The following is a 13,022-nucleotide window of genomic DNA, read 5'->3' on the forward strand; positions in this document are numbered from 1 at the left end:
GTACAGCCTTCCCCGACCACCTACCCCATATCCATCCTTGAACCTACTGTTTTACCCCAAAGTTCAGAAGTGCAGGCTTGTGCAAACCGATGTCTATTTCAGGAGACACACTGTCTGGGCCCAGTAAGGAACCTGCTGCCCCAAGTCAGTACAGGCATTAAGACGTTAACACCCATCAAATTGTTTGTAAAGACATTGGCACACATCTTTCCTCTAATTTACAAGTGATTTAGGTAGGAACTTACTGGGAGTATGAAATTTATAATTAAATACCCATCCTTTTTGGAACTGAGAAGCAAAAAACATGCATGGAAAATTCATTATAAAATTGTCAGTGCAGGGAAGAGGAAATGAATTGGTGTCATGATAAATTACAGTGTTCAAAGTACCAGTTACTGTATATTTTTCATTTTCAGGTTCCTGTGTATGTTTTTAATTTTCATAAGATTATAAAGAGAGAGTGTTTTGGCAAAATGTATATAATGTCAGTGTATCACAGGTACAGTGAGGAAGGATGGAGTGATTAGAAGGAAGGACACTCAGAGCTAAATATCGTATCTATCTCTGAAGTACATGGTGAAATTTTTACTGCATCTGTTTCCAAACACTGATTTCTGTTTGTTGCTCTTTAGAGGTGTCCAGAGTGATCTCAGAAACAGATTTTAAATATGGCCAAGTGTTGCAATACTCTCACTGTCTGAACTACTCTACCAATGAGGATAAACCATTTATCAGCAAGCTGAGTTTGCTATTTCCTATGGTAACTGTTTGAACTTCCATTTTAATAATGGTGCTTGTGATTTGATTTATAATCATGTACAATTTCTCTACTATAAAAAGAAGTTGAAAGATCCTTAAGCATAAGGTGAGGCTCTGGTGTGCCTAGGGTGAATGTACATCTGTCTTGCCGCTGCCTGTTTATGTGGTTGAGTTTGAATCCAATAAAAATCTACTTTGATACTGATTTGACAAGATGAACTAACTGTTCTGAATGTGGCTTTTTCATCTTGCCACATTTTGTGTTCAGAACCTTGAACATATTTAATAATCTCTGGCAGATTTTTCCTTTTTTTCAAAGTAGATACATTTCTCTCCCTGAAAGTAAGCTATGCATATATGTATATATAAGTCTCTTCATCAGCGTGCTGCTTCTGTTGTTAGCACTGGATCAGTGCATAATGGTGTAAACTGATCCAAGTTCCTGGATCATATAAACGTGATACTAAGAGCACTTGAAGTCTGAAAGAAGAAGTGTTCTTAGTTTTGTAAGATACATCAAGAAATGTTTTTACTTTCTATCTCTCACCTCTTCAAAAGGAACGAACTGTAGGAAGAGTTTTATTCTACAGTATGGTTGTGAATCTTCTCAGGATAGGTCGTCTACTACAGGGAGGAGCAGAGGAGTGAACATCAGCATGACAAAGTCTATGTCATCTCTCCTTAATAATCGCTACCTAGTACTTGTTCAGTTGTGGGTTACAAAGTAGGGAATCTGATCCGTGTTTTACCCTAGGTGAAATGATATGATTTTTGTGTGTCCATGTGTTCAAGATGTAAAACTTGAGAGAAAAAAGAGGTGGGTAGGACATGGAGATGTACCTGTTCTGGGGGGACTTTTGGTCCCTGGTTTTGGTGGTACTTGATGTCAGACGTGGTGAGAATGTGTTCTTTGAGAACTGGTCTCAACAATAAATGATGACATAAACATTTGTGATTAGGTAAAAATGCCCTCAAGGATTACATCAGTCTCAGAGATGGTAGTTTATGGCTGTTGTTGTTGCTGTCTGTAGCTCTGGAATGAAGACGCCATTGAGATAGCAGTGTTTGCTGGGAATCAGAGGTGCTGTATATTGTGAGGCTCCTTTAAATGGTATCTATACAGATCATATATTTGAGAAAGGGATGTAGTAAGCTGGGTTATAAGGCTGTAGGCAGACCATTAAAAAATGAGGAAAGGCTGGAGAATCTGCTGTTGAAGCAAATGAAGTAGAAGCAACAGCTTGCTCACAGCAGAGCATTGACTCAAAGGACTATTAAATTAAAAAAAAAAAAGCCTAGTGGCCTTACAGAAAAGTCTTGGTTGTCAGAGATAAGAATAAGAGCTGTCAGAAATTTTATAATCAATATATTTTAAGGTTTTTTTTGGTTTAAGAGTAGTAAGTGGTAGATAAATAGTTCAGGTCTGTTTATGTAGGAATGGAAGAAGCAGTCGGGAGGTGAGGGGAAAAACACCAAAGTTATTTTACTCAGGAATTTAAGGAGAACATTGCAAGTGTAAAGCAGAACAGTTGCTCTTCTGAAGAGCTTAAACTGGAGGTGATATAACCATGTGTTTGGTAAGGGGTGGTAAAACACAGTACTGGACAGCTGGGTTAAGGAGCAGGGTCTGAGGAGAGTGTCCTTTGCTAAAATAAGTTCAAGTCAAGTAGAGAAGCCATCAGCAAGGCTCAGAGTTGACTGGGAATTTGGATGCCACAGGTCAGGATATTCTAGAGAAACTTGTTGGACTCTCCTTAGGCTTTTTCACAATAGCAAATATCAGCAGTGCTCAAGGAAGCTGAAATTTAGGGGTTAGGGAAACTTAGAGAGCTGAAATGTAAGGACTTAGCACTAGAGAATTCCAGCACTCTCTGGTATTTGTTTCTCACCTGTGCTAAAGTACATGGTCTTTGAATGTTAGTGACTTGTTTTCCTCTTCTTTCTATGCCTTTTCTCTTGGTGGTTAAGCTTTTCTGCTTAGAAGCAATGGATTTGAACTTAGGAGTGTGCTGCACTCTCAGTATAATCCCTGTTTGCAAATACATTGCAGAGCCAAACACTGAAGCTGTGGTTGGTGCTTCCCCCAGCAAGCTCATGTGTTAATATCTCATAAAATCCTGTTTCTGGAACCTCATTATCTGAATTATGTTGGAAAAGATCTCAAAAATGATGGGAGTCCTTGATTCAAAGAATATCACGCTGCATGTGTACTCTATATGTTATGCCTACCAGAACAGATTAGGACATGCAAATCTAGACATATTTTCAGGGCTTAAATGTTGAAAGAGAAATTAAATACTTAGTTATGGCTCCTTCTTAATATCTCTGGAGTAATGGAATGAAGCTAATAATGGATCAGCTTAAACAGTATCTAAGGAATTACTGCTGGTGAGGTAGTGCAGGTTGAGGAAGAATCTCCTGAGGGGAATGAAAGCTCAGGCAGTTGGGTATAGCTAATACCTTTTAAGAAAGTCATTAGAGGAAATCTTGCTTGAATGGGAAAGTGAGACTAGACCTGGTTGACTGTTAAGTAGCTCCTGTGCTTGCCATTCTATCTCAGACCTCCTCTTCAGTGGGTTTTGCACAGCTTTATACACATAAGTGAGAATAAATGGGGTATGCAGTCTTTAAAATGGGATCTTGCTCTTTTCATGTATCAAAGAAGATGGATCAGGAGGAAGAGTCCCAGGTGCAGAGCTTTATCCTTGTGTTGGTGAGCAGCAAAACCGCAGCAGACTTGTCTGCTGCAGAAGAAGCTCCAATGAGTTTCGACCAAGTACTGGATTCCCACTAACTGAAGAGTTAATAGCTGGGAGTGACAGTTAATTTTCCATAAACCATCAGAAGTTGGGAAGCCCACTTACAGCCTCTGCTTACATGTGCTTATTTTTCTGTCCTCTTTAGTGCTTTAATGCAAATACTTCTAAAGTTTTTCAAGTGTGTGGATTTGTCACAATCACTACCTTGTTTCATCTGTCCCCCTCCAGAGTGCTGAAGAACAAAAGACCTTCCAGTGCCAGCAAGGCTGGAGCATAGTAGCAGCGTGGACACGTGTGGGGCAGTGTATTTAGACTGGCCTCATTTACAGTTTGCAATCCCCAAAACTTTCTGGTCTTAAGCATTTTGAACTTAAAAGCCTAGTTTTGGAATAGTGTTTTCCAAGTCCTTTATTTTAGTATTATTGAACACGTTGCCAGACTACCTATGCATGTTACATCACTGAAATGATGAACAATAAAATGCTTTTAACTCATGCATTTTGTTGAGAATTCCCTGAGACCAGAAGAAAAAAAGGTGAATAAGGCTCTCTGAATTGTAGCTTTCCTGATGAAATGAAGCGACAGAAAGGTGAGTCTGTTTGTTTTCCAGGCTTAGTTTATTTGAAATTATGACTAGTTATGAAATAAATGGGATTAGTACTCAGCTCTTCTAACCTAACAGAGCTCTTGGACTTGAAGATTCTTAGAAATCTGAGTGTCTGAAAGGCAGGTATTGTTGGTGGGAACAGCTGACTGAATTGAAGAGCAAAGTCCTCTATTTTGCAGTAACTATGAGTACAAAGCCGGGGTTATTTACTGAGAGAGGGTTTTTCAGAGTTATTTAACAGAAAGAGTGCATAGATGGCACTCTGTGGATACAAAAATGCTACTAGCAAGGATTTTCTTGCAGTTTTCTAAGTCCGTGAGAGACTTTTTCTCTCTCACAGAAAATAGTAGCAGAGTTCTATAAACAATGAAACACCTGCAACCTTGAAAAGTCTTGTTTATAGTACAGTAGAAAAATATTTTGACAATGGATATTTTAGGATTCTAGCCAATCACCCCCAAGGGGTGGCTGATCCTTGTCCAATTAAACTATGAAGAAAAGTCTATAAAAGAGTTTGTAAAATAATTAAATAAATCAATCTTGCTGCATGATTTCTGCCTGCTGGATCTTCTCTCCTCCTCCCCATGGCTGCGGGACGGTATATTATATTATATCATATTTACGGTATTAATAGCACTCATCATCTTAATTGCTGATGGGGTGAAGTTCTTACTGTTGAAGAGTCAAACACTTCAAATGTTAGTTTTACAAAGACTCTTCTCCAGAGAGTTTATATTGTAAATACAAAGCAATACTGAGATGCAGAAACCTGGAGTACACCCATAATTTTTCTGTATTCTTATACATTGGAAAGATATTTGTACTCACATAGCTGAATTCATTTGTTGTTCAGTCCAGATTGTTTCTGTGTGTCTCAGTAAAGGAAAAAAAATGACAGTAGAAAAGCCTTATGGATTACTTGAGGGGCTAAAAGAGCCATGAAGTCAGGCACAATCCTGCCCCACCTCCTACCCCAAAAGACAAGGGCACTGCAGGGAAACAGTGAATCTTTGAATCGTGTTTTACTGTACACAAGAGGTTAAGACAATACTGTCTTTGACTTGGGATAGCAGGGATAAAAGAACAAATTGGAAGAAACAAGATACTAAAACCAAAGTATCCAGGAATCCTAGATAAACTTCACAGTAGTGTAATAGTTACAACAGAATTCCAGAATGTCATTCGTATCAACGGTTGTGTTTGAGGTTATATTTTATGTTGCTTCTGCCAAAGATGGGCATTTGCTTCATTTTCTTAAAGGCTGCTATCAGAAACGTGTAAGAAGAGGATTCACATGTGGCTATCTTAAACTTTAGCTGTGCAGGTCTAGTTCCCGCTGGTAAGACTATTACTGAGCCTGGTCACTATGCAGGCAAAGCAGGAAAGTTACTGTTAAGGTAGTCTTCTAATTGATGATAAAACCTTTTCCCAGTTATTGGGAGATCATTGACCATAGCATGTATAGTTATAATAACTTTAACTTAGCTGTTGCTGATGGTTTGCATATGTCGCCACTCACCAGTTGTGGTCTGAGTTCTTGGGAGGTGGAGCTACCAAAATGTTGCTAAAAAAATTAGAAAAACAGGTCAAGTACATGATTTATTATAGTGACCAGTCTGTATGTGTTACTACGAGTGTGCATAGTTTTCCCAAAAACGCTGGATATCATTTGACAGAAAGCAGCACAAGGACACCTATATGTTCAATTTTTAGGAGCCTTACTGCAGTATATTAAACTGCTAGCTTTCAGTGCTGTTGGTAAAATTTATTCTTATGGCTAAAAGCGTTTAATCTAGGCTGTCCTTCATACAAGAACCAATATGTGTGTACTAGTATAGACTTAGAGATTATTTCTGTTTCATGACATATACAAGATTTCCCCCGTGTCTGCATTCTGTGTCACTGGATTTATTGTTCTGGTTTCAGCTGCACAGTGGAGAAAGCCCTGGGACTAGCAGAACTCTCTCTTTTAATTATTTTCAAAATTTTCCAATTTTTTTTTTTAAACCAGTAGTAGGGAATGGAGGTATCATCATAAATCTGCACTAGCAAATTGTGAAGATTCTGTTCATCACAGAAAACCCGATGCCCATAAAAAATGTGCTTTATGACAAAATTCTCTTTTAAAGTACCAAATAGGTGCAGAGTTTCTGTTTCTTACTGAGACAAATGCAATCTGATCTATAGAAAGCTGTTTCTTTTCATTTCAGTCTCCGGGAGTTTTTTCTTCTGTTTTCTTGTCTGGCTGAAACTGAGGTGAAACTCAAGAGCTGGCACAGTTCATGTCAGCCAGCCTGGACTCATCGAGGGATTTTGAATCTGTTGGCTGCTGTCAGCTAGCTTTGACAGCGTAGTAGAGGTCTTGAAGATAAAGAAGATGTGCTATCAAAGAAAATGGACAGCTGTCAAGGAGCCTGCAGAGCTCTCCTGAACAAGGGGGAGGCTGCTACCCTTACCAGCTGTCACTGGATGCCCCGAGGACTCCTTTCAAACTGAGTCTGATGGACTTCTGACTGTGGTTGCACTGCTTGATGTACAATGTGTAGGTGTTAACTCTAACATGTTAGTGTAAACATGGCTTTGGCCATTTAATTATGGCCTTGTAGCCATATCAGTCAACTCCATGGGGTCACTTGGAGATCAGGATTCGGAGAGATTCATTCACCTTTTTCTCTGCTGGTTTCAGGGAGCTCAGAATATGCTGCTATTGCCCTGCTGTGGATACAATTGTGATTTTCATACGGTGTAATCATGTAGTACCAGTGACCCAAACGACAGTGGATTTCCAACGTAGTGTCACTAGGTCATATTGCTTGATTTGTTCTGGTTTTAGGTCTCAGCCAGCATTACATTGAAACTACTTGTTATTGATGTTTATGGAAAAAAATAGCCCAAAGAGTGATGAAGATATTTTATTTACAGACTACCAGTTTTTAACTGTGAATTGTGTTTTTAAAAAGTGTACTTTCTACAAAATGATTTGATAAACACTGACGAAGTTAAAAAAACCTGCCAAACCAAACAAATCTCTGATAGGAAAGAGAAATTGTGTGATCCTTAAAATTGCAACAACTTTGCTTTTCCTGTAGTTACAGAAAGTGATGAAGAATTTCTTGTGTAGAAGGGTTTTTGCTTGGTTTTTAAAAGTATACAGTTGAATTCATGTTCCTTTCTTGAGTTACCTCTGACAAAGGAAAGCCCTCTTGGTCTGTGTAATTTGATGGGACATCGGGGCAAATGCACAGTTACTATATAATCAAGGTACCAGACAATTAAAGGTTCTTTCTGTGCCACACTTTGTGCTTGTTTTTCAGTTAAATTTACCTTGAATTCTTCCGGTTATTAAGCAACTCCCACGCTTTCACTTTGTGATCCCAGAAACACACCTTGAAGAAGAAGAGTGATAAAGCAGGAAGTAACTAACATTGTGCCTGAAAGGCAAACATAAGAAGTAGAAGGAACTTTGCTGAAGTTATTGAGCATGAGTTGCTTTATGAACTTTCAGACTGTTTTTGAGTAGTTGAAAAACAGAATTGCACATCTGCTCTTCAGTATAATCCTCTTCCAACAGATTTTCCATTAAATTTCTACAGTCAAGTGTATTTCCAAGAGTATATGTTACAGACCACCTATTTCAACACAGCTGCTCTGCAGGCAGTTCAGATAGTGGCTGTGTCCTTGGCTGTGCAGCCTTGGAGGTTTGCTGAAGTGATATTTTTAAACATTCTTCGGGAAAACTGTAATTTCTGTCCTGTCCTTGTAGGTTTTTCCCTACCAACCCATGGATAAAATGCATCTCATTCTTTCTGTTCTCTTCTGAGGCGTTTGACAGGTAATCACAATCATTCCCATAAAGGAAATCATAATCTCATGAATTTTTAGTGGGTTAAGCTATAATAAATACTCTAATGTCTGAATAGTACAGAATGGATTAATAAAAAACCCACTGTTTAAATAACTTTCCATTGAAGGACCTTAAAGGAAGGAATTTAAAGATGAACTTGGAAAAAGACAAAATAGGTTTTGCAGGTTAATAATAAAGCTTTTTATGAAGCTTCCTTTGTTGATTTATATTTGAGGTCACAGTACTTTTTCATGCTCTTCTCCCTTCTGTGGGAGGATCTTCAGAAAGTTTTGGGGTGGGTAAGAGACCTAATGAACAGGGGTCATTGGAAGTTGCCTTGAAATCTGGAGATACTGCTAATATTTGACAGTCTGTAGTATGGTTTTGACTAGATGCCCATGGAGATGCAAAAACTACTCTGGTCTTTGCCCTCAAAATAAGCAGGGAATATAAGGGAGGGAGAGAAAGAACCTTGACACAGCTCTCTGTTGGAGCTTCTTCCATGAGCTGCCGTGTTTTGATACAGCTTCTAAGTCATCTTCAGTTTAGGGCAGTTTTTCACAGTCCGTGTTCCCCTTGTGAGGAAATTATTAAAACTTGGCCCAAGTAACGCATTGTTGGGGTTTTAAGAGATCTAGGTTTTTTTTTTTCTGTTAAAGAAATTTCCCCCCATTCTGTTACTAAGATACAAATCGCTGGGTGCTTAAGAGAAGACAAAAGACCTCGCTACTCTTTTGTTTCACCTGGGTGTGGGGTCAGTTCGCTCTCGGCTTCTCGGGGGAGAGGAGCCTGATTCTTTTTGGCCGTTTTTCTTTCTGCGGAGAAAGATCCCAGGACCCCCGGCCCACCTTAGACCTCGGGGGGTTCCCCTCTTGGATACATCGTGTCTGCCACCCGGGATTTGTGCTCATCCCTGCCGCTCCAGCCTGCCGTTCCAGCCTGCTGTTCCCGAAGGTCCAGCCGGCCACCGGGGCCAGCTGTCTGGGGTGTGTGAAGCCTTTGTTCCATCCCTCCCTGGGATCCCAGGGCACCAGTGCCGTGTGGTCCCCGAGCTCGCTCTGGAGCGCCCCCTGCAGCCGCGGGGAAACCATCGCACCTGCCCTGCTCACTGGGAGCCACCATCGCCCCTGCCGGCTGTGAGCGGAACTGCACCCGAGGGGAAAGGGCCCGACAGCCAGAAGGCTGGCACTGGGTTTGTGATTGTTTGCTGTTACTGCCATAGTTATTGTTGTTTGTTTAACTGGTTATATATATAATAGTAAAGAACTGTTATTCCTATTTCCCATATCTTTGCCTAAAAGCCCTTGATTTCAAAATCATAATAACTTGGAGGGAAAGGGGTTACATCTGCCATTCCAAGGCAGGCTTCTGCCTTCCTTAGCAGACACCTGTCTTTCAAACCAAGACACCCATCTAGCAAGTCAATTACAGGAGAAGGATACCAGTTCTTTTAAGGATATCTGGTACTAACATTGACATAGTTTTATATTAAAGTGTCAGTATTATCTGAAGTAGTTTTTCTGATCTCCCCCTCATCCCCCCAGTTCATCTTTCCTTCTTGCAGTTAGTTGCTGGATGACTAGCTGAATTGAGCAATAGTAGAGGGGTAATTACAGCACTGAGCTGATGTATGTCCTGGTGTCTGTGCCAAGAAACTTGCCTGCATGATCACTTTGTCATTTGGTTAGGGGCCATGGGATCACGGGTTATAAGTTTCCTTCCCTTGTGATCCTGGAACTCCATGTGCTGTATGAAAGAGCATTGAGAACAGTCTGGAGGCCCTCCCTAAGCGCTGCTGTGTGTGCAGATTTGGCTCAGGGGGGAAGCAGGATTTCTTAAATCATCAAAGCATTAATTGTGAACCAGTTTTGGCAGCTGATCCCTTTATATTGCTTTGTGATGGAGGCTGGAATTTGCAGGGGCAGAATCTTTGGTTAATGGCTGAAGCTCATCTCTGGATGAGGTAGGGTAAATAGTTCCTGTGGATGCTGGTAATGCTGCTGGATGCTGGAGGGTTATCCTCACCCTGAAGGTTACCCAGCACTGCAGTACAGCTGTTTACAGGCTGAACTTTTAACTAAGGTGGAACTTGCAATCAAAACTTTTTGAAAGTGACAATGAACTGCATTAAATGCGTGCCTGGAAATAACTGGCATCATGCAAGCAATTGTTTTTATGGGATGCTCTCAAACTTTGTATATGTATGTCGTGGTTTGACGCAGCTAAGCGTCAAGCACACAAAATCTGTTATTTTCATAAGGGGAAAATAAAATACTGAGGAAAACCAGAGAGCTGCGGGGCAAAACAGGTTCAAATTTAAACAGTTGCTGTACAAAGAAAAACAAGTTTATTACTAACAGAATTAAAAGTAAAAAAAAAAACCAAGAAATTAAAGCAAACCTCCCCTCTCTTCCAGCACTTCCCTCCTTTTACCCAACTCGCACAAAGGGTAACAGAACATGGAATTCTAGTCAGTGTTGCAGTTCGTGCAAAATTCTCTTTCTTATGCTTAAGGAAAAAAGGGGTTTTTTTTGCTTCACATGGTTCCCAAACTGCCACCAGAAAGAAACATTCTGCTGTGGTGTAAAACATTTCCATGAAAAATCTCACAGTTCCTTCACACTGCCAAACATGGGCCATCACACAGGGTTATTAATCTTTTTAAGGATGAGTTATTTTGTCCTGAACACAAAGGCTGTCTTCGCTACAAGTCTCTAAAAGCCTCTCACTGCTTCTATATAGCCTGGTATAGGCACTCTTCACAATCTTCACGGGTCACACGTGAATTCTCCATCCCCCCATGTACTTCAAATGGATTAAAGAGACAAATAGTTTGTGGTATTACAGTTTCTTACCACGGCATGCAAGAAGTTTTTTTATGCTACATCCGAAAAACACGGCACCGCTCTCTTTTCTCCCGTTGCCATTTTCAGCTTTGTCTCACATGACTCACTTTCTCTTCCTCTCTGACTCTGAAGCTGCCATGTTGAAGAGTGTTCTTGTTCAGGTGGAGGAAGCCTCGCTCCCTTTGTGCTGCTGGCTGCATGGTGTCCTCTTCAGTTCAGCGCGAAGTGTGCTGGCTGCAAGAAGGAGGCTCTGCCAGCTCCCGCTGGCTCTGCGTGGAGAGGAGAGGGACCCGCCGGTCCCAGGAAGCCACGCTGGATGGGTTTAGCTGTGTGGCAGTCCATGGCTGGTTTTAGCTGCCTGTGGCTCTGTGATAGTTCCCCCTGCGCAGCGACTCAGGGTCCGTGCTGTGGCATTGGGAAAAGGCGCAGGGGCCCCGGCCCGACGGAGCCCGGAGGCTCCGAGGCCCCCTCACCTTCTGGCAGGCGAGCTGGAACGAAAGTTAATTCCTGCCTTTCCGCGCGGTTTAAATATGTAAATTGCGAGAAGCGTTATTAGTCTAAAAGACTGTCCATGAACTCTGGTTCAACCCACTACAGTGTACAATAAATTATGCTCGGCTGTCTCATATTAAAATGAAGCTTGGGTATTTGATTCCTGTTAATTTTTTTTCCACTTCTCTCAGGTTGGCTAATTTATTCTGATCCTATATTCCTGATTTAGGTTGTCCTCTCACTAGCTCTTCTCCTTGAAGAATGCAAAATTCTATTTATGAATTGTATTATTGGCTAGTGCTTTCCAAGGCCTTTTAAAAAAACCTTTGATATCCTCATTCTTTATTAATATTTACTAATATTTTCAGTATTATCACAAAATTAATTACTTTAAGCTTTTCAGAGTTTTGTGTAGTTCATATATGGGTGTTAGACTTTAAACATTGTGTACCACCATTCCATTATTGAGTAGCTTTAGCAGAGTGATAGGGAGAGCTGGCTAGGTTTGGAAAGAAAGCACTAGCATACTCGATTATTTCCCTTTGAACACCTTGAGCATGAAGAAATAGAGATAAAAAAAGCAATAATTCTGGCCTAGGGTCCTTCCTGCCTGGGGTCCTTACAGACTTCCTAAAGGAAGCAAGTTACAGTTTATATTTGAAACAAATTTTTATAGTAGGAATGACCATTTACTTGGGCCAAATTACTTATTACACCTTTGCTGAGCAAATAGCTACAGACAGGTAGAGGCTGTGGAAGAAGGTGGATGACTGGGAGCCATCCACAGGCTGCGCTACTGTGATGCCAAAATCTGTTTCCTACAAAAAAATACCATTAGACATTTTTCTCCATTTCTCTGTATATTGTCTTTAGCTGTATTTTGGTGTTTCAGTATCTTAAGTCTAGATCTAGTAATCATAAGGCATGCCTCAAATTTTTCTATGGTAGATCTAAGTTCAGCTGTATAATTAATGCTGTAATTATTACAATTATCTCCTTTATTAGCTTAGAAAATGTGTTGATTGTCAACCTAATGTGTTGATATTTAATTAAGCGCTTTTATTTGCCTGATCTTTATTCATTAATGTAGATTTTAAAATGGGTTTTGCTTTGCTTCACTATTTCTGCTGGAAAACTGAGTATGAACAGAGAGTAGCTGGAGGAACACAGAGTTGGGTGATCTAGTGTACCATGAAGAAGAAAAACATTAAAATCCTGAAATTGGTTGTCCTGTTATTGGGAAGAAGTTTCTCTTTTGCATTTTGTGCTGATGCAAGTGAATATCCAGTAGTTGCTGAGATGTTGTGTGATACGGTGGAGCAGTACTTTATTGCTTTAAAGCCCTTTGCTTTGCTCTGCACTGGTCAGGCACGCCAGTTTGTCAGGTGACTTAGCAGATGATTTTGGGACAGGCGTGTCAACATTTGAGGAGTGAGGTTTTGTGTGCTGCTCATCTTTCCCTTCTGGCTCTATTTTCTATGTGCATGTTTTCATTAGCACAGGAAGTGTTATACTCAAGGTTGTCATTGAGGAGCAGCCTGTAATGCTCTTATGACTAACAGTCGCAAAATTGCATCTCTGGCAAGCAGGTTGTTACATGCTGGGTTTAGACACCAAGCTTACAATTTTTTATGGTCTGTTTGAAAATAGTCAAAAACAACTGTGAAATAAATGTGAGTGCATGAAAACACTTCTTTGGAGCTAGATTTTTTCCT

General features: G+C 40.4%; 1 protein-coding gene and 2 long non-coding RNA genes across 14 annotated transcripts in view; 2 read left to right on the forward strand and 1 right to left on the reverse strand.

Annotated features, from left to right (window-relative positions):
• Window positions 1-13,022, forward strand: part of KIF16B (kinesin family member 16B) — a 168,372-nt gene that overhangs the window by 5,736 nt on the left and 149,614 nt on the right. The gene's annotated exons all lie outside the window — the stretch shown is intronic.
• On the forward strand, window positions 24-7,420 carry LOC108449370. Its single transcript, XR_001865541.1, has 2 exons — window positions 24-4,107; window positions 6,336-7,420. It is a non-coding gene; the product is annotated as an uncharacterized LOC108449370 (long non-coding RNA).
• LOC108449372 lies at window positions 5,131-8,740 on the reverse strand. The gene is made up of 2 exons (XR_001865544.1): window positions 7,450-8,740; window positions 5,131-5,689 (listed from the first exon to the last, which is right to left on the reverse strand). It is a non-coding gene; the product is annotated as an uncharacterized LOC108449372 (long non-coding RNA).

The sequence above is a fragment of the Corvus brachyrhynchos genome, unplaced genomic scaffold (assembly GCF_000691975.1).
Source record: "Corvus brachyrhynchos isolate BGI_N302 unplaced genomic scaffold, ASM69197v1 scaffold69, whole genome shotgun sequence".
Taxonomy (NCBI): domain Eukaryota; kingdom Metazoa; phylum Chordata; class Aves; order Passeriformes; family Corvidae; genus Corvus; species Corvus brachyrhynchos.